We start from the raw sequence: 19,063 nt of genomic DNA on the forward strand, positions 1-19,063 counted from the left end.
TGTTGGTTGTGAATTTGTTTATTGAAATTCAGGGGTTGAGGAGGTGGTCGGAGTAGTGTTACTTGAAGGGGTATGCCACCCTTGAAGATGGAGGACCAGTAGTTGGACCCGTAACTGGACCCTTGAGCTTGTGCAAGAGGGGTTGCCCACCCACAAAGATAGACAACTCAAGATTGGACTCTTGAGGCTTATTCTACCATCCAAGAGAATCCAAGTTGTTGCCCAAGTTTCACCAAATAGAAAATTTCATTTGCACGTCAGTTTGCAAGTTGTTCAAGTTGATAGTTCGCAAGCGTCATGTTTAGGAGCAATCTAGGAGCCGAAGGGAATAAGAGTTCCAACCGGGAACGTATAGAGATGCTCGAGGGGCATACTTCCAAAGTTATAGACATTATTAGTGAGGTTAACACTACAATGGCTGAACTAAGGATGACCTTGAATGCCACTAGTCGAGAGAGTTAGGAAAATATGAGAGCCATGGATACCATGAGGAGAGAAACACATGAGAGCATAGAAATATTAGAGATGAGACTTGTAGAGGATCAAGGGCAACGCCATAAGAGTAATGGACAAAAGCAAGATGCTTTTGTTGATGGTGTAGAGACAAGTGTCACCGATTCTATGCATGAGCCACCAAGAGTTGAAATGGGAAGAGGTGGTCGTATTGAGAATGACCGTATTACGGTGGAAAGATGGATCCAAGATGGTAACCGCAATAGAAGTTCGAGTATAAGAGAGAGACATCAAGATATGAGATATGAAGAGCCAAGACATGATGATGGCCATGAGGACGAGTATGATCAAGGTGAGGAAGGGCCATATGATCATGGAGACCAATTTGGAAGAGGACACCACCACCAAGGCAGAGGAAGAGGCTACCATGTGAGAAGACACTGTGATGACTGTGAGTATTTGTAACAGCCCGCTAGAAATTCAATTAAGGAATTTCTATTGACTTTAGGAACCTCGTGAAAACTCTGTAAGTTTACACGAATCGACTAATCGCATAAATTTTAGCCTGTCAACATAGTTAGTGTTATCACTCACTATGGTGCCAGAAATGCAATTTTAATTATTTGAGATAGTTAAAAGTGTCAGAATACATTATAGTCTACACCACTAGGCTTAATTGAATATTTAGAATTTTTCAGTACTAAGTTTATTACGTTTATTTTTGGAGTGAATAGTAACCTCGGTAAATGTACTGAGCGCAGTGTTTTCAAAATCATAGTGTGAAATGTCTAAATTAGGATAGCGATATTTTATTTGGACACTTGGCAAGATCTTAACCACACATAATGAATAGTATTAGATACTTGGCACAAAGAGAAACCATTAGATGGAATTGTGAAGGAAATCAAGGTGTGAGATCATGACACCTAAGCAAAATACACATTTGGAAAATATCTTAAGAATAGAGATTTAAAATACACATAGAAATATTTTAGCCACCTTACTCTTCCAAGTCTACTCCACATTTGGAAAATATATTGAGCTGATTTTTATAGATATTATTGGATAGAATATTTTGAGATAATATTTTATAGATATTTTGGGTAGGAGAAAACCACACTCAACTCTCAACTCCAGCCTTATCATCTCCCTTATCTCTTCCATAAGCATCTCCAGCCATCACACACGAACTTATCTTCATTTACACGTTTCTTTAAAAGAATATCAAACATTCTCTCTCGGACAGCTTTTAGGAGTTCTTTTGCATGCCCATTTCGAAGCTGTTGTAAGTGTTTTATCATAAAGTCTCCTTCATATAAGTTGTTCCCTTTTGAGTCTAGTTTACATGGATATCTTATTTTCCCCATTTGAAGATCATTTGGTCAGTCAAATATTGTGTAACCTATAGAAAGGTCATTCTGGGAGATAAACTGGAGAATATGTTATAGTTTGGAGTTTTTGACCAAGCTAATGGTTAGATATTGATCCGAAATTTTTATGGAGTATTGTTAACATGTATATGTGACTATTGGTTGAGGATTTTTGCATGATTAAAGGTTTTGATGAAAGATGTTCTTAGATTTAGAAACTTAGAAACTGGAAGAGGAAAAACAGTTTCTGTTTTGAGAAAGTTTAACTCTTTGGTGGTCTAAACCTATTCTAATGACGTTGATAATTTTATTGGAGGATCCTAAACATCTTATATACATGTTATATTATTATTTTGAAGATATTTGATGTTAGTTTCAAAGATATAAAATTTTATGCAAAGAGATATTCAGATAAGCCAAAGTGTGGATATTCTTGGCTAAATTTATGTTTTGGTTAATTTCTAACCATGTGATCTTGAATTAGAAGCTTGTATATGTTTTAGGACATCTTTTTAAACCATGTAATGGTTTGGTTTGAAGATCATATATTTATAAGTCATAGATCAAGAGATTTATCAAAACTAGTTGAGGAAAAAGTTCCTGTTTTTGGACTAAGTGTAAAACCAAAAACTCCAAATGTTATTTTGTGATTTTGGTGACTTTAGTTTGATGATTTAAAGCATGGTTGATGTTAGGATGATATTATGAATATGTTAGAAGTAAGATTTGATTTTTGAAATTCTTGGAGATGTTTTGATTTAAGGTCAAAACTTGTGATTCAAGTGCTTAGATCTTTTTACAAAAAAAAGTTTGGTGTTGATTATTAGATTTTTCTAAATGGATGTTTTAAGTATGGTTTTGAACTTAGGATTGGAAGATGTTTGTTGCAAAATTTTGGTTTAAGCATGAGTTTTGAAGTTGGAAGGAATTGCAACAAAAATAAAGGGAAATGACCTATGGATGTTTCGACCATAGTGTGTTCTTCATGGTTGTGTTTTGTTTTAAATTTTTATGAGTTGATATTTAAGTTTAGGACAAAATTTACATGAGGAATGTAAATTTTGGAAACTTTTGAAGTTAGTATGCAAAATCCTTAAGTTATGGGTAAAACGGTCAATTTCCCACATGTAGAGAGTAAAATGAAAATTTTACTCTTTAAGTTAGTATTTTCCATATTTCAAATTATTAGTGATTTAGTTCTAATTTTTAGAATCACTAATTACAGTTCCTCGTGATCGCACTTGAAGTTTTATAAGAAACGCGGAGATCGAGGTAAGTTAGCTTTTAACTTACTAGCAGTCTACTGTGTATGTATGCTAAGTAAAAGAACTACAGTGTATGTATGTATGTTATCATATGTGTCATGCCATGTCAAGTTATCATGTAATTGTCTATTATACAGAATTTATTCTGTCATCAATTTTTATCTGTTACATAATATATTCTGTTATGTATTACTATACATTACAAGTACGTCATGCTAAGTATGTCATCTATTACATGTAAGTCAAGTCATGTAATATTCACTGTTGCAAGTATGTCATGTTAAATATGTTGTCTATTATATGTTATGCCATGTTACGAAATGTTTCTATCTCAAGTTGGTCATGTATTCTAAGTTATGTTCAAATCACGTTATGTTACGTCAGGACTTTAGTCCTTTCGTATTCCAGTCACATTTCATCTTGAGTACATTATGATGTGTAGAATACATGGGGCCACAACAACTGTGGAGTATGTATTTAACTACAAATGTGATGCGTAAAATACATGGGGCCACAACAACTGTGGAATATGTATTTTTTATGTTGAGTCAAGTTTGTGTAGAATATATGGGGCCACAACAACTGTGGAGTATGTATTTTTAATGTTAAGTCAAGTTTATGTAGAATACATGGGGCCACAACAACTGTGGAGTATGTATTTAACTGCATTGTGATGTATAGAATGCATGGGGCCACAACAACTGTGGAGTATGTATTTACACATAGAATACATGGGGCCACAACAACTGTGGAGTATGTATTTTTCATGTTAAGTCAAGTTTGTATAGAATACATGGGGCCACAACAACTGTGGAGTATGTATTTTTCATGTTAAGTCAAGTTTGTGTAGAATACATGGGGCCACAACAACTGTGGAGTATATATTTTCATGTTAATTCAAGTTTCAGAGCAAGTTCATGCTAAGTCAAGTTGCAAGTCAAGTTCAGTTCATGTTTCAATTTAAGTTATGTCAATTATGCTATGTTGTACTCCAAGTTATGCTTTAATTTCTTATGAATTTGATTATGCATTTATGCTTTTACTGACATCCATGCATCATTAGCTTGTATGGAAGTTTTTTGTTAACTTACTGAGATTTGTAATCAAATCTCACTTTGGTAGTCCCAACTACCATTCCCCCCGAATGGTAAATCTTGTTACAGGACCTGAAGGAGAATCAGGAACTGATCAACTAGACACAGTTGACTAAGTGACGGTGCGACATAAATATTGATATAGTAATTAACGTAAATTACTACTTGTACGATTGAGTTGCATCTCTACTACTTTTTGGATCATAACCATTTTGGACTAGTGTTGTGATCTTAGTTGTTCAATGGATTTTTATGTATGAAGTATGTTTTAAGCATTTGGGATATTTTCAATTTGGTGCATAGTATTGCTAAAGACAAAAAATTTATCCGCTGCGAATATTGCATATTGTTAGATGCATGTTAGGAATATTGCATCTTATATGTCATGAACGGGGGCAAGTAACCTTGTGTTGCATGTCTCGACGCTTCAAATGTCCGTCCGATCCCAAACGGAATTTGGGGGCGTCACAGGGTGGTATCAGAGCAATACGTCTCTGGGCAGTAAATCCACATGTCCTTAGGAAATGCACCAAACATTAGGCTTGAATTTCTTAAGGTATGAAGGGTAGTATGTGGTTTTAATATATATGCTCGTGTGTTTCAAGAAGGGACACATGACTCGTGATAGAATACCTCGGAATCCTAAGAGAGATAACAATCAAGAAGATCAGAATTTCCCGATGGATGAAGAATTAGTTGAGGTAAACATAGTTAACTTTGATCTGATTGCAATTGATGGTAGTATTGCATTATTGTTATTTTGGAGTAGGTCAAGTCATTGGAGTTGGTAAATTGTACATTGTTTGATTCAAACGAGTCATTGTTTCTATTAATTGTGGTGCTTGAGAATTCAGCTTGGAAGTTAAATTGTTACCCTAGTGGTAAGAGTAACAATTTTCATTAGAAGTATTATTGTTCATACCAATGTAGATATAGAATACATTTTAGTAATATGAGAAAGGATATGTAGGATTGATGAATGGTATTCCACATGTTTGGAGAATTGTTTTGATTCTAAAAATACGATAGAAATTGTGTTTGGAAGAGTAATTTGATTAGGAGAAGCTTTAGCCTTAGTAGGATTCATTTATGATAATAGTATTACCACGCCGCCAGTAAATGATTTCTGACAAAGCACTATCTTTATGGATACATAGATCGATCTTCTTTTGAAAACTATTATATAGAGAGTAAAATATTGGTCTTGAGGATTTATGTGAACATTAGGAACAAATCATTTAAAGTTAGAATAATTGATAACTTATGATGGATAGAAGAGTTATGACAATCATAAGAGAGAAAGTTTCAAGTTTAAGTTATTAACTGGTCAGTTATCAAAGTACCACCTAGGAAGATGACTGATTGTTGCGATTATAAAGAAATAAGTTAGTCCTAGACCAGTAGAACTCCTTGAGGTTTTTATTAACTTGAAGATTACTGAGAGTTTGGATATGCATGATTAAATGCATATTTATATGAGTCATTGGATCATGTCATATATATGAAAATCCCTGAAAGAAATAAAATGGAGTACATAAAACATATACCAGAAGATAAAAACACAAATATGAATATTTGTGAAGTATTATTTTATTATCATAAAGCAAAATTACAGAAATTTGAGGCTCTTTGCCTCAATCTTTAAACGTTCTTGCTCTTCAAAAATCTGCATGCCTCTCCTATCTAAAGGAGTAGCCACTCGAAAAGAAGAGTTAAGCAAAGATTTTAAATCTCTATTCTCTCGCTTTACTGCTTCTATCTTCATGTTGGATTCCATAAGAAGCCTCTGAAGCAGAGAAATACTCTCGTGGAGTTTGTCAACCCCACCAGTCCTGGATTGCAGTCTCTGAGAATATGCGACAATGGCTGATGAGTATCGAGTACCGAGACTCACAAGCTCGTAGATAAGTTCATTTTCTGACTTATTAGTCAGATCATTATTTGATTGCATAATAGCACCTATGGAAGAAGCAGAAACAACTGGGGAACGAGGTGCAGAATACCTCATGTTTTGGCAATGAGAAGATTGCTGAGCCATTGCAAAGTGAGTAAGCAGAAAGAGATTGCAGAGTAAGAATGCAGATTAATTTCAGAAAAGTGAAGAAGATGAGATGAGAAAGAAGATGAACTGAATAATTCTTTTATAGAGAAAATTATGACGAATCACCTCTCGTGAATCATTTCCCTACAAGAGACAAGAGCAATGTAATATCATAGCTGCGGTGCCTGACAATTACAGAAGAACAAAGTAGTGTCGTAGCTATGCGGCGCCTGACAACTACAGAAGACTTATAAAAATCACGCGGATCAGAGTTGTCTGGTCTAAAACAGAGTGCCACCGATTTTGTTAAAAAGAGAGAGGTTAACGGTTTAATTTTGATGAATTCTTTACTAACTATGGTATTTACAAAAACATTTAAAGTATATCACCTATGCTTTTCTAAAGAAGAGTTTCGGAAGATTATTTACTTAAAGTTTTAGGTTTGGAGAGTATGTCGTTACAACTTGGCCAACCTTGTGCAAAGAAGTATAATCTAATTGTTGATTAAAGTAAGAGAGTTAAGGAATGACATAATCTCAAAGGCAAATATATACGGGATAGACAGTAGGTTGGTAAGCAACACCTCCTTATTAAATTTCTATTTCTTATTTAATTCGATTTCGAGGACGAAATCTTTTTTTTAGGAGGGGAGATTGTAACAGCCCGCTAGAAATTCAATTAAGGAATTTCTATTGACTTTAGGAACCTCGTGAAAACTCTGTAAGTTTACACGAATCGACTAATCGCATAAATTTTAGCCTGTCAACATAGTTAGTGTTATCACTCACTATGGTGCCAGAAATGCAATTTTAATTATTTGAGATAGTTAAAAGTGTCAGAATACATTATAGTCTACACCACTAGGCTTAATTGAATATTTAGAATTTTTCAGTACTAAGTTTATTACGTTTATTTTTGGAGTGAATAGTAACCTCGGTAAATGTACTGAGCGCAGTGTTTTCAAAATCATAGTGTGAAATGTCTAAATTAGGATAGCGATATTTTATTTGGACACTTGGCAAGATCTTAACCACACATAATGAATAGTATTAGATACTTGGCACAAAGAGAAACCATTAGATGGAATTGTGAAGGAAATCAAGGTGTGAGATCATGACACCTAAGCAAAATACACATTTAGAAAATATCTTAAGAATAGAGATTTAAAATACACATAGAAAGATTTTAGCCACCTTACTCTTCCAAGTCTACTCCACATTTGGAAAATATATTGAGCTGATTTTTATAGATATTATTGGATAGAATATTTTGAGATAATATTTTATAGATATTTTGGGTAGGAGAAAACCACACTCAACTCTCAACTCCAGCCTTATCATCTCCCTTATCTCTTCCATAAGCATCTCCAGCCATCACACACGAACTTATCTTCATTTACACGTTTCTTTAAAAGAATATCAAACATTCTCTCTCGGACAGCTTTTAGGAGTTCTTTTGCATGCCCATTTCGAAGCTGTTGTAAGTGTTTTATCATAAAGTCTCCTTCATATAAGTTGTTCCCTTTTGAGTCTAGTTTACATGGATATCTTATTTTCCCCATTTGAAGATCATTTGGTCAGTCAAATATTGTGTAACCTATAGAAAGGTCATTCTGGGAGATAAACTGGAGAATATGTTATAGTTTGGAGTTTTTGACCAAGCTAATGGTTAGATATTGATCCGAAATTTTTATGGAGTATTGTTAACATGTATATGTGACTATTGGTTGAGGATTTTTGCATGATTAAAGGTTTTGATGAAAGATGTTCTTAGATTTAGAAACTTAGAAACTGGAAGAGGAAAAACAGTTTCTGTTTTGAGAAAGTTTAACTCTTTGGTGGTCTAAACCTATTCTAATGACGTTGATAATTTTATTGGAGGATCCTAAACATCTTATATACATGTTATATTATTATTTTGAAGATATTTGATGTTAGTTTCAAAGATATAAAATTTTATGCAAAGAGATATTCAGATAAGCCAAAGTGTGGATATTCTTGGCTAAATTTATGTTTTGGTTAATTTCTAACCATGTGATCTTGAATTAGAAGCTTGTATATGTTTTAGGACATCTTTTTAAACCATGTAATGGTTTGGTTTGAAGATCATATATTTATAAGTCATAGATCAAGAGATTTATCAAAACTAGTTGAGGAAAAAGTTCCTGTTTTTGGACTAAGTGTAAAACCAAAAACTCCAAATGTTATTTTGTGATTTTGGTGACTTTAGTTTGATGATTTAAAGCATGGTTGATGTTAGGATGATATTATGAATATGTTAGAAGTAAGATTTGATTTTTGAAATTCTTGGAGATGTTTTGATTTAAGGTCAAAACTTGTGATTCAAGTGCTTAGATCTTTTTACAAAAAAAAGTTTGGTGTTGATTATTAGATTTTTCTAAATGGATGTTTTAAGTATGGTTTTGAACTTAGGATTGGAAGATGTTTGTTGCAAAATTTTGGTTTAAGCATGAGTTTTGAAGTTGGAAGGAATTGCAACAAAAATAAAGGGAAATGACCTATGGATGTTTCGACCATAGTGTGTTCTTCATGGTTGTGTTTTGTTTTAAATTTTTATGAGTTGATATTTAAGTTTAGGACAAAATTTACATGAGGAATGTAAATTTTGGAAACTTTTGAAGTTAGTATGCAAAATCCTTAAGTTATGGGTAAAACGGTCAATTTCCCACATGTAGAGAGTAAAATGAAAATTTTACTCTTTAAGTTAGTATTTTCCATATTTCAAATTATTAGTGATTTAGTTCTAATTTTTAGAATCACTAATTACAGTTCCTCGTGATCGCACTTGAAGTTTTATAAGAAACGCGGAGATCGAGGTAAGTTAGCTTTTAACTTACTAGCAGTCTACTGTGTATGTATGCTAAGTAAAAGAACTACAGTGTATGTATGTATGTTATCATATGTGTCATGCCATGTCAAGTTATCATGTAATTGTCTATTATACAGAATTTATTCTGTCATCAATTTTTATCTGTTACATAATATATTCTGTTATGTATTACTATACATTACAAGTACGTCATGCTAAGTATGTCATCTATTACATGTAAGTCAAGTCATGTAATATTCACTGTTGCAAGTATGTCATGTTAAATATGTTGTCTATTATATGTTATGCCATGTTACGAAATGTTTCTATCTCAAGTTGGTCATGTATTCTAAGTTATGTTCAAATCACGTTATGTTACGTCAGGACTTTAGTCCTTTCGTATTCCAGTCACATTTCATCTTGAGTACATTATGATGTGTAGAATACATGGGGCCACAACAACTGTGGAGTATGTATTTAACTACAAATGTGATGCGTAAAATACATGGGGCCACAACAACTGTGGAATATGTATTTTTTATGTTGAGTCAAGTTTGTGTAGAATATATGGGGCCACAACAACTGTGGAGTATGTATTTTTAATGTTAAGTCAAGTTTATGTAGAATACATGGGGCCACAACAACTGTGGAGTATGTATTTAACTGCATTGTGATGTATAGAATGCATGGGGCCACAACAACTGTGGAGTATGTATTTACACATAGAATACATGGGGCCACAACAACTGTGGAGTATGTATTTTTCATGTTAAGTCAAGTTTGTATAGAATACATGGGGCCACAACAACTGTGGAGTATGTATTTTTCATGTTAAGTCAAGTTTGTGTAGAATACATGGGGCCACAACAACTGTGGAGTATGTATTTTCATGTTAATTCAAGTTTCAGAGCAAGTTCATGCTAAGTCAAGTTGCAAGTCAAGTTCAGTTCATGTTTCAATTTAAGTTATGTCAATTATGCTATGTTGTACTCAAAGTTATGCTTTAATTTCTTATGAATTTGATTATGCATTTATGCTTTTACTGACATCCATGCATCATTAGCTTGTATGGAAGTTTTTTGTTAACTTACTGAGATTTGTAATCAAATCTCACTTTGGTAGTCCCAACTACCATTCCCCCCGAATGGTAAATCTTGTTACAGGACCTGAAGGAGAATCAGGAACTGATCAACTAGACACAGTTGACTAAGTGACGGTGCGACATAAATATTGATATAGTAATTAACGTAAATTACTACTTGTACGATTGAGTTGCATCTCTACTACTTTTTGGATCATAACCATTTTGGACTAGTGTTGTGATCTTAGTTGTTCAATGGATTTTTATGTATGAAGTATGTTTTAAGCATTTGGGATATTTTCAATTTGGTGCATAGTATTGCTAAAGACAAAAAATTTATCCGCTGCGAATATTGCATATTGTTAGATGCATGTTAGGAATATTGCATCTTATATGTCATGAACGGGGGCAGGTAACCTTGTGTTGCATGTCTCGACGCTTCAAATGTCCGTCCGATCCCAAACGGAATTTGGGGGCGTCACAGTATTAGAGGAGGGGAAACTGGGCTCTTGACCGGGGACCCAAAAGGCCAAAAGTGGACTTCTATAAGTTCAATGGGGGGATCCATATGAGTGGCTTGATAATGTAGACCACTACTTCTATGCATATAAGGTACCAAGGGATGAGAGAGTGTCTACGGCATGCTTCTACCTAGAGGGCAAGGCAAGTAAGTGGTGGAGATGGCTAAGAGATCAACATGCCAAAGAGAGAAGAAGATTGGGATGGATGGCTTTTGAGACGGAGTTTATTCTTCAATTTGGACCATCCCCGACCATTAATCATCATGGTCAATGTGATGACCCGCTTTTACGTGTATTTTCACTGAAAGGTTGTTTTTAATTTAATTAATATATTGGTTTATTTATTTTAAATTAATGTATTTTAAATTAGTTTTAATTTATTTTATGTTGTGTTTAATTTATTTTAATCGTTTTATGCTTTTTAATATCGTTTTCGGCGAATCGGTTTTTGGTTTCCGGAGTGAGGATTGGACCTCATTTCTTTTCTTTTCTCTTTTTCTTTTTCCTTTTTTCCTTTTCTTTTTCTTCTTTTTTTTTCTTTTCTTTCTTTTTCTTCTTCTTTTTCTTCCCGTTTTTTCTCTCCCCGCACAACTCTCCTTCTCTTTTCTCCTTCCCGTCGTCGTCCCTTTGACCGCCCAGTTCTCCGCCGTCCGACCACCGTTTAGTGCACCACCACCACCATTCTCTTCCCCTTCCACCAGAGATCATCCTCACCAATTTTCAGAGCCATCGGACCAGCCGTTAGCCACCACGAGCCCCTGGAAGTCACGGCACCTGCTCTATTTTTCCCCTGTCGCCGGTTGCTTTCGCAGCCCAGAACCGCCGCTCGCCGGTGGCGTGGCCTACATCACCCACTCAATTTTCTTCCCCTCTCACCGGTGAACATCCCCATCAAGTTTCACCTCCATCCAAGCCACCGTTAGCCACCACTAGCTCTTCCAAGCCACACGATGTTTTACCGATTCCGGCGCCGTCGCACCACCTCTGGCCACCATCTCTTCACAGCTTCTTTCCCCACCTCTTGCTGACCTAACCCACCCATTTTCAGTCTCGATCAGTTGCCGGAGCAGTTCTCACGAGCTCAACTCCGTTCAGCCTCTTTTTGGCCTTCGACCGCCGTTTCCACCACCACCCACGGCCAAAAATCGTTTCCCTTAACTTCATAAATATCTCAAAACCTTTCCTTATCAATTTCATGCCTTGGTTTGTCCATGTTCGAAAGTGGGTAATTTATTACCCACGACAACAGTGTAAATTACACTGTTACGTTGTTTTTCTTCCGCCGTTTGCAACGCCACGAACTTTCAAAAAATACCATATAGCGCTGTAAGTATTTTTCAAACCCTAATTTTAGATTTAAATATATTTTGCTCATTCAATAAATATTTACTGTTGGTTGGTTGATTCCGGACTGAGTCTGAGGAGTTCGGGAGTCGGTTGGATTTGAGGACGGAGTTGTTTGTTTGGTTGTTTTGAATGTTTGGAAAGTGTTGGTTAATTTGTGTAATTTTATTTGCATTGCATTGTGCACGCATATGCATGTATTAAATATTGAAAACTGGGTTTTCAAGCGAGAAATGTTTTTGGTATATATGAACGTATAAATTGATTGGTTTGATTCAGAGGCACGTGTAGGGATGGTGGTAGAGTCCCGCTTGTGATTCTTGCCTACGGTGCACGCGTAGGGATGGTAGTGAGTAGGGATGGTGGTAGAGTCCCGCCTGCGATTCCCGCCTACAGTGCTCTGATGGTTTAGTTAATGGGCCATTTTCTGGGAAAATGGCGAGACTGGTTTTTGGGTCATTATCTGGGATAATGGCGAGGATATGATTAAAGGATATATTTTGGGCCAAATGAAATTTTGGCGTGCGTGGTAACAAATATGGCTTTACGGGACACGTGTATTGGCTTTTCTTTCATGCATATTGTTTGAGTTTTATATGTTTTTATCTAGTGGTGTTTGAATTTTACTTACTTGCGGCACCATTTCTGGTACCGTAGATTTTTGGTGTAGAGATCGAGGAAGAGAAGGAAGAGGCTGAGCCTGAGGATGCGGCTCCGCCGGAGTTCTAAGTGGAGTTTATGTTTTGTATTGGGCTTTGAAATAATATTTGTGTTTTGTAATATCTTATTAAGTATGTTTTGAACAGTTTTGTATTAAATAAGAAAAATTCTGGTACTAGTTATATGACTTTCATTATCCGCTGCGTTTTCTTTTGCACATTTGTTGCTTTTACACACACTTGGCATCGTCGATAGGGTGGTGACCCGGGTTGTCATCATCCGGACGTCTCGATTTTCCTGTGTCCGTGCGTGGGGATTTGGGGGCGTCACACTCAACTTGCCAAGTTGAAACAAGATGGCAAGGTTAAGGCATACATAGAGGAGTTCCAGCAACTTCAAACTCTTGTTAGAGTTTGGTCCAAGGAGGCCCTTGTTGAGACATTCATTGATGGATTGAAGTCTTGGTTAGCCAAGGAGATTATGTTGAAACAGCCCACCAAAATCCAAGAGATCATGAGGATGGCCGAGATATTGGAGGAGAATTCCTCCTATGATATGTGTCAATCAAAGGATGTGGGGAGCAAATTCACTACATCATTGCAAACCAAAAATCCTTAGAAAGGTGGGATGCTGATGAAAGGACTTCCAAGCCTAAGCCGAATGAGGTAAAGAAATTGTCAAGAGAAGAAGTTCAAAAGAGAATTAAGAATGGCCTATGCTTCAAGTGTGGAGAAAAATGGAATAGAGAGCACACAGGCAAGTCGGTCAAAGCTTATGTATTACTTGAGGATGATGATCTTGATGAGTCATCAAGCCATGAGTTGGAGCATGAAGAGGCTGAACCTAGTGATGATTGTGGTGATGCCGAAATCTCACTCAATGCTATGTCAGGAGTCTAAAAACCCACTTCCATGAGGGTTATGGCTTGGATTGGAAAGTTGGAGGTATCTTTGTTGGTGGATAGTGGGTCTACTCACAACTTCATCAACACCAATATTATAACTAAAGTGGGATTGAAGCCGAGTGCTATTGAACCCTCTGAAGTGAAGGTTGCAAATGGAGACAAGTTTAAGTGTGAAGCACTTGTGAAAGAGGTTAATATGAATGTGCAAGGGGTGAGAATAGTAGCGGATTTTCATGTCCTAGCACTTGAGGGACTTGAAATTGTGTTGGGCAACACTTGGCTTAAAGGCGTTAGGAAGGTGATGAATGATTATGATAAGATGACCATAGAGTTCAAGCTCAGGACTAAGAAGCATACATGGACAACATTGATACCTAAGAAAGTAGAGTCTTGTGAGGCTTTGATATCCAAGGAGAACTACCTTTTGTGGACTACTCATGAGGAAGACGATTCCATGTTGATGATCTTGAGTGAGGCCGAATGATGAGTGTAGGACAAAATTAGGAAGGCCACACGCATTGATGCCCAGGCCTTGGAGATCATTGAGCTACTTGATGCCCAAGGTGGAGGAGTGGTAGGTTTCAAAGTGAGGGATGGCCTAATCTACTACTAGGGATATGTGTATGTCCCTAATGTGCTGAATATGAAGAAAAGAATTAGGGACCCAAGCCTTATAGTGGAAGAGCTTTCTAACTTTGATGATGAGGGAAGGATGCTCTTGCAACCTAGAGCGGTTCTTAAATATAGGGTAGTGACCCGAGGGAGGAAAATTAGGAAAGTATGGCAAGTCTTGATCCAATGGCAATGGGTACCAAGAGAGGAGGCATCTTGGAAGGACTATGACAATATGGTGTCGAGGTATCCACACTTGATCGTTGAGGGCAAGGATGTACTTAAAGAGAGAGGGAATGTCACAATTTCTAGGAGGATTGCTCGGGACCACGCCTCGACACAGCTCTTGAAGGGTCAGAACTTGCAGGCATGCATTGGTTCAAGTCGAGACACGCAGCAGGCGCCCATGGAGGCTACTGGTCACGTGCAATCCCTGCATGTAGGCATGCTCATTCCCTTGCGCATGTACCTACGCGCTCCAACACCACACAAAGAGGTTAGTAGCGGCCCCTCACAGGCAGGCCATCTAGCGCACGACTCCAGCCTGTGCCTTATAGGCGAGGCTAGTGGGATGCCCACTAAGCATGCCATCCAGCGCACGGTTTCAGCTTGTGCCTTACAACCCCAGCGCCCATACCATCAGCTTGGGCCATATATGCCTATCACCCAGTGTAATAGCTTGCTAGAAATTCAATTGTGAAATTTCTATTAACTTTAGGAACCTCGTAAAGACCCCATAAGTTTTCACGAATCAATTAATCGTATAGGTTTTTGTCTAACTACATAGTGTTATTATTTACTATGGTATTAGAAGTGTGTTTTTTTATTATTGGAGATAGTTAGAAGTGTCAAAATGTATTATGGTTTGTGCCATTAGACTCGGAGGGTTATTTAAGGTCTTATGGCGCAATAACATTTTTTCATATTTTCGGACAAAACGTCTGTTCAAAACTGTAGATATTATTGGATAAAAATATCTTAAACTAATTTTGTGGATATTATTGGATAAAAATATTTTAAGCTAATTTCGTGGATATTATTGGGTAAAAATATCTTGAATTGATTTTTGTAGATATTATTAGGTAAGAGAGTCCTACAATCCACTCTCACTCCGAGTAAGAGAGTCCTACACTTAACTCTCATTTCGGGTAAGAGAGTCCTATACTTAACTCTCACTCCAGCCTCATCTCTTCCATATCTCATCCATAAGTATCTCCAGCCACCCCTCCTCACGAAATTATCTTCATTTATACTTTACATTAAAAGAATATCAAACACTCTCTCTCGGATAGCTTTTAGGAGTTCTTTTGCACGCCCATTTCGAAGCTTTTTTAAGTGTTTTATCATAAAGTCTCCTTCATATAAGTTGTTCCTTTTTTAGTCTAGTTTACGTGGATATCTTATTTGTCCCATTTGAAGATCATTTGGTCAATCAAATATTATATAAACTATAAAAAGGTCATTCTGGAAGATAAACTGGAGAATATGTTATAGTTTGGAGTTTTTGACCAAACTAATGAATAGATATTGGTCTGAAATTTTTATGGAGTATTGTTAACATGTATATATGACTATTGGTTGAGGAGTTTTGCATGATTAAAGGTTTTGATGAAATATTTTCTTAGATTTAGAAACTTAGAAACTGGAAGAGGAAAAACAATTTCTGTTTTGAGAAAGTTTAACTCTTTGGTGGTCTAAACCTATTCCAATGACTTTGATAATTTTATTGGAGGATCATAAGCATCTTATATACATGTTATATTATTATTTTGAAAATATTTGATGTTAATTTCAAAGATATAAAATTTTATGCAAAGAGATATTTAGATAAGCCAAAGTGTGGATGTTCTTGGCTAAATTTATGTTTTGGTTAATTTGTAACCATGTGATCTTGAATTAGAAGTTTATATATATTTTAGGATATCTTTTTAAACCATGTGATGGTTTGGTTTGAATATCACATCTTTATAAGTCATAGATCAAAAGGTTAATCAAAACAAATTAGAAACAAAAATCAATGGAAATAGCATATGGAAATTTCGGCCCTATGGAGTTTTAATAGTTGTGATTAGTTTTAAATTTTTCTAAATTGATATTTGAGTTAAGGATAAAATATATATGAGACATGTAAATTTTGGTGACTTTTGGAGTTAGTATGCAAAATCCTTAAGTTATGGGTAAAACGGTCATTTTCCTACATGTAGAGAGTAAAATAGAAATTTTACTCTTTAAGTTGGTATTTTTCATATTTCAAGTTATTAGTGATTCAGTCCTAACTTTTAGAATTACTAATTACAGTTTCTCATGATCGCGCTTGAGGTTTTATAAGAAACGCGGAGATCGAGGTAAGTTAGCTTTTAACTTACTAGCAGTCTACTGTGTATGTGTGCTAAGTAAAGGAGCTACAGTGTATGTATGTGCGTTATAATATATGTCATGCCATGTCAAGTCATCACGTAATTATTTGTTATACAGAATTTATTCTGTCATCAGTCTTTATCTATTACATAATATATTCTGTCATGTATTGCTGTACATTACAAGTACATCATACTAAGTATGCCATCTATTACATGTATATCAAGTCATATAATATTCACTGTTGCAAGTATGTCATGTTAAATATGTTGTCTATTATATGTTATGCCATGTTACGAAATATTTCTATCTCAAGTTGGTCATGTATTTCAAGTTATATTCAAGTCACGTTATGTTACGTCAGGGATTCAGTCCTTTTGTATTCCAATCACGTTTCATCTTGATTACTTATGTATGGGGTCACAGCAATTGTGACGCATACACTACGTGAGACATAGCAATTGTGACACGTAGAATACATGGGGCCACAACAACTGTGGAGTATGTATTTAAGCAGTTAAAGAATAAGTTTTCGTAGAATACATGATGCCACAACAACTGTGGAGTATGTATTTACACGTAGAATACATGGGGCCACAACAACTGTGGAGTATGTATTTTTCATGTTAAGTCAAGTTTGTGTAGAATACATGGGGCCACAACAACTGTGGAGTATGTATTTTTCATGTTAAGTCAACTTTCAGAACAAGTTCATGATAAGTCAAGTTTCATATCACGTTCATGTTAAGTCAGGTTTCAGAACAAGTTCATGATAAGTTAAGTTTCATACCATGTTCATGTTAATTCAAGTTTCAGAACAAGTTCATGCTAAGTCAAGTTTCAGATCAAGTTCATGTCAAGTCAAGTTCAGTTCATGTTTCAATTTAAGTTATGTCAATTATGTTATGTTGTACGCCAAGTTATGCATTAATTACTTATGAATTTGATTATACATTTATGCTTTTACTGTCATCCTTGCATCATTAACTTGTGTAGAAGTTTTTTGTTAACTTACTGAGATTTGTAATTAAATCTCATTTTGGTAGTCCCAACTACCATTCCCCCTGAATGGTAGATCTTGTTACAGGACCTGAAGGAGAATCAGGAGCTGATCAACTAGACACAGTTGACTAAGCGACGGTGCGACGTCAATGTTAATAGAGTAGTTAACGTAAATTACTACTTGTACGATGGAGTTGCATCTCTAGTACTTTTTGGATCATAACCATTTTGGACTAGTGTTGTGATCTGTTCAATTGGTCTTTATGTATGAAGTATGTTTTAAACATTTGGGATATTTTCAATTTGGTGCATAGTATTGCTAAAGAAAAAAATTATTCGCTGCGAATATTGCATAATGTTAGATGCATGTTAGGAACATTGCATCTTATATGTCATGAACGGGGGCAGGTAACCTTGTGTTGCATGTCTTGACGATTCAAATATCCGTCCAATCCCAAACGGAATTTGGGGGCGTCACACCCAAGCCACTAGCCCGGGTCATGCAGGACCACCGCCCAAGTCACTTGACTAGGCCTCACAACAACAACATGGCACCACCCTATGCCCACCATCAGGCCTAGGCTTGGCACCATGCCATGTCACCATCAGTAGGCCACACACAACGCCATACCGTGCCCACCACTAGACCAATGCATGACACCATGCCATGCCATGCAGCTAGCTATCGAACCTGACCAAGACTAGCCCAGCCGTAGGCCATGCACTACTCTAACCCACCATGGGCCATGCATGTCACGGCCATAGGACCATTTATCCATTTATTATTTTATTTATTTGTTTTGTTTAATTATTTATTTTGCTAGGGACCTTTTGGAGATTTTCAATTTGAAAGCTCTATAAATAGGACCTTTAGTCATTTAATATACATTTTTTGGCATTTACCCTAGAGGGGGATTATTTATTTAGGAGATCATATTTCGGTGCCTTTGCACTTTGACTTTTTGGGTGAAATTCGTGAATCCCAAAGAAAGGATCATCACCTTGCAATTTATTGAATGTGTAATTCAATTTATCAATATATGAGATATTCTTTCATCTTGGTGTAATTCTTGAGTTGGAGTTGAGTTTTCATGCGTGTTCATCATATTTCCATCGTGTTCGTCATTTTTCTTACATAATTCTCATCTCCCAATCATCAATCACGCCCAACACATTCTCACTTCCATAGATCTATAATTTTCACATGTCATAGCCAAGATCTATAATTTCATATCATTTCCATAGACTTTCTCACTTACCAAACACATATTTAGCCTCTATAAGACCCAAGTCCATATCATACCACTTCCATAAAGCCATAAAATCCTAGATCTAACCTAGATCTACTTTTCCCACAAGTCTAGCAGAAAACCCTAACTTCCATAAGGATTTCCTACATTTTAGGAAACCCTAACCCTAGCCTTCAATTCCTAAATCTTAGGATCTACTTAAACCCTAAATATCCTATCTCTTTTTACCTTAGCCGAATTCCCATAAACCCTAAAACACTTCCTACATTTTTGGATATC

This window comes from Carya illinoinensis, chromosome 8 (assembly GCF_018687715.1).
Source record: "Carya illinoinensis cultivar Pawnee chromosome 8, C.illinoinensisPawnee_v1, whole genome shotgun sequence".
NCBI classification, from domain to species: domain Eukaryota; kingdom Viridiplantae; phylum Streptophyta; class Magnoliopsida; order Fagales; family Juglandaceae; genus Carya; species Carya illinoinensis.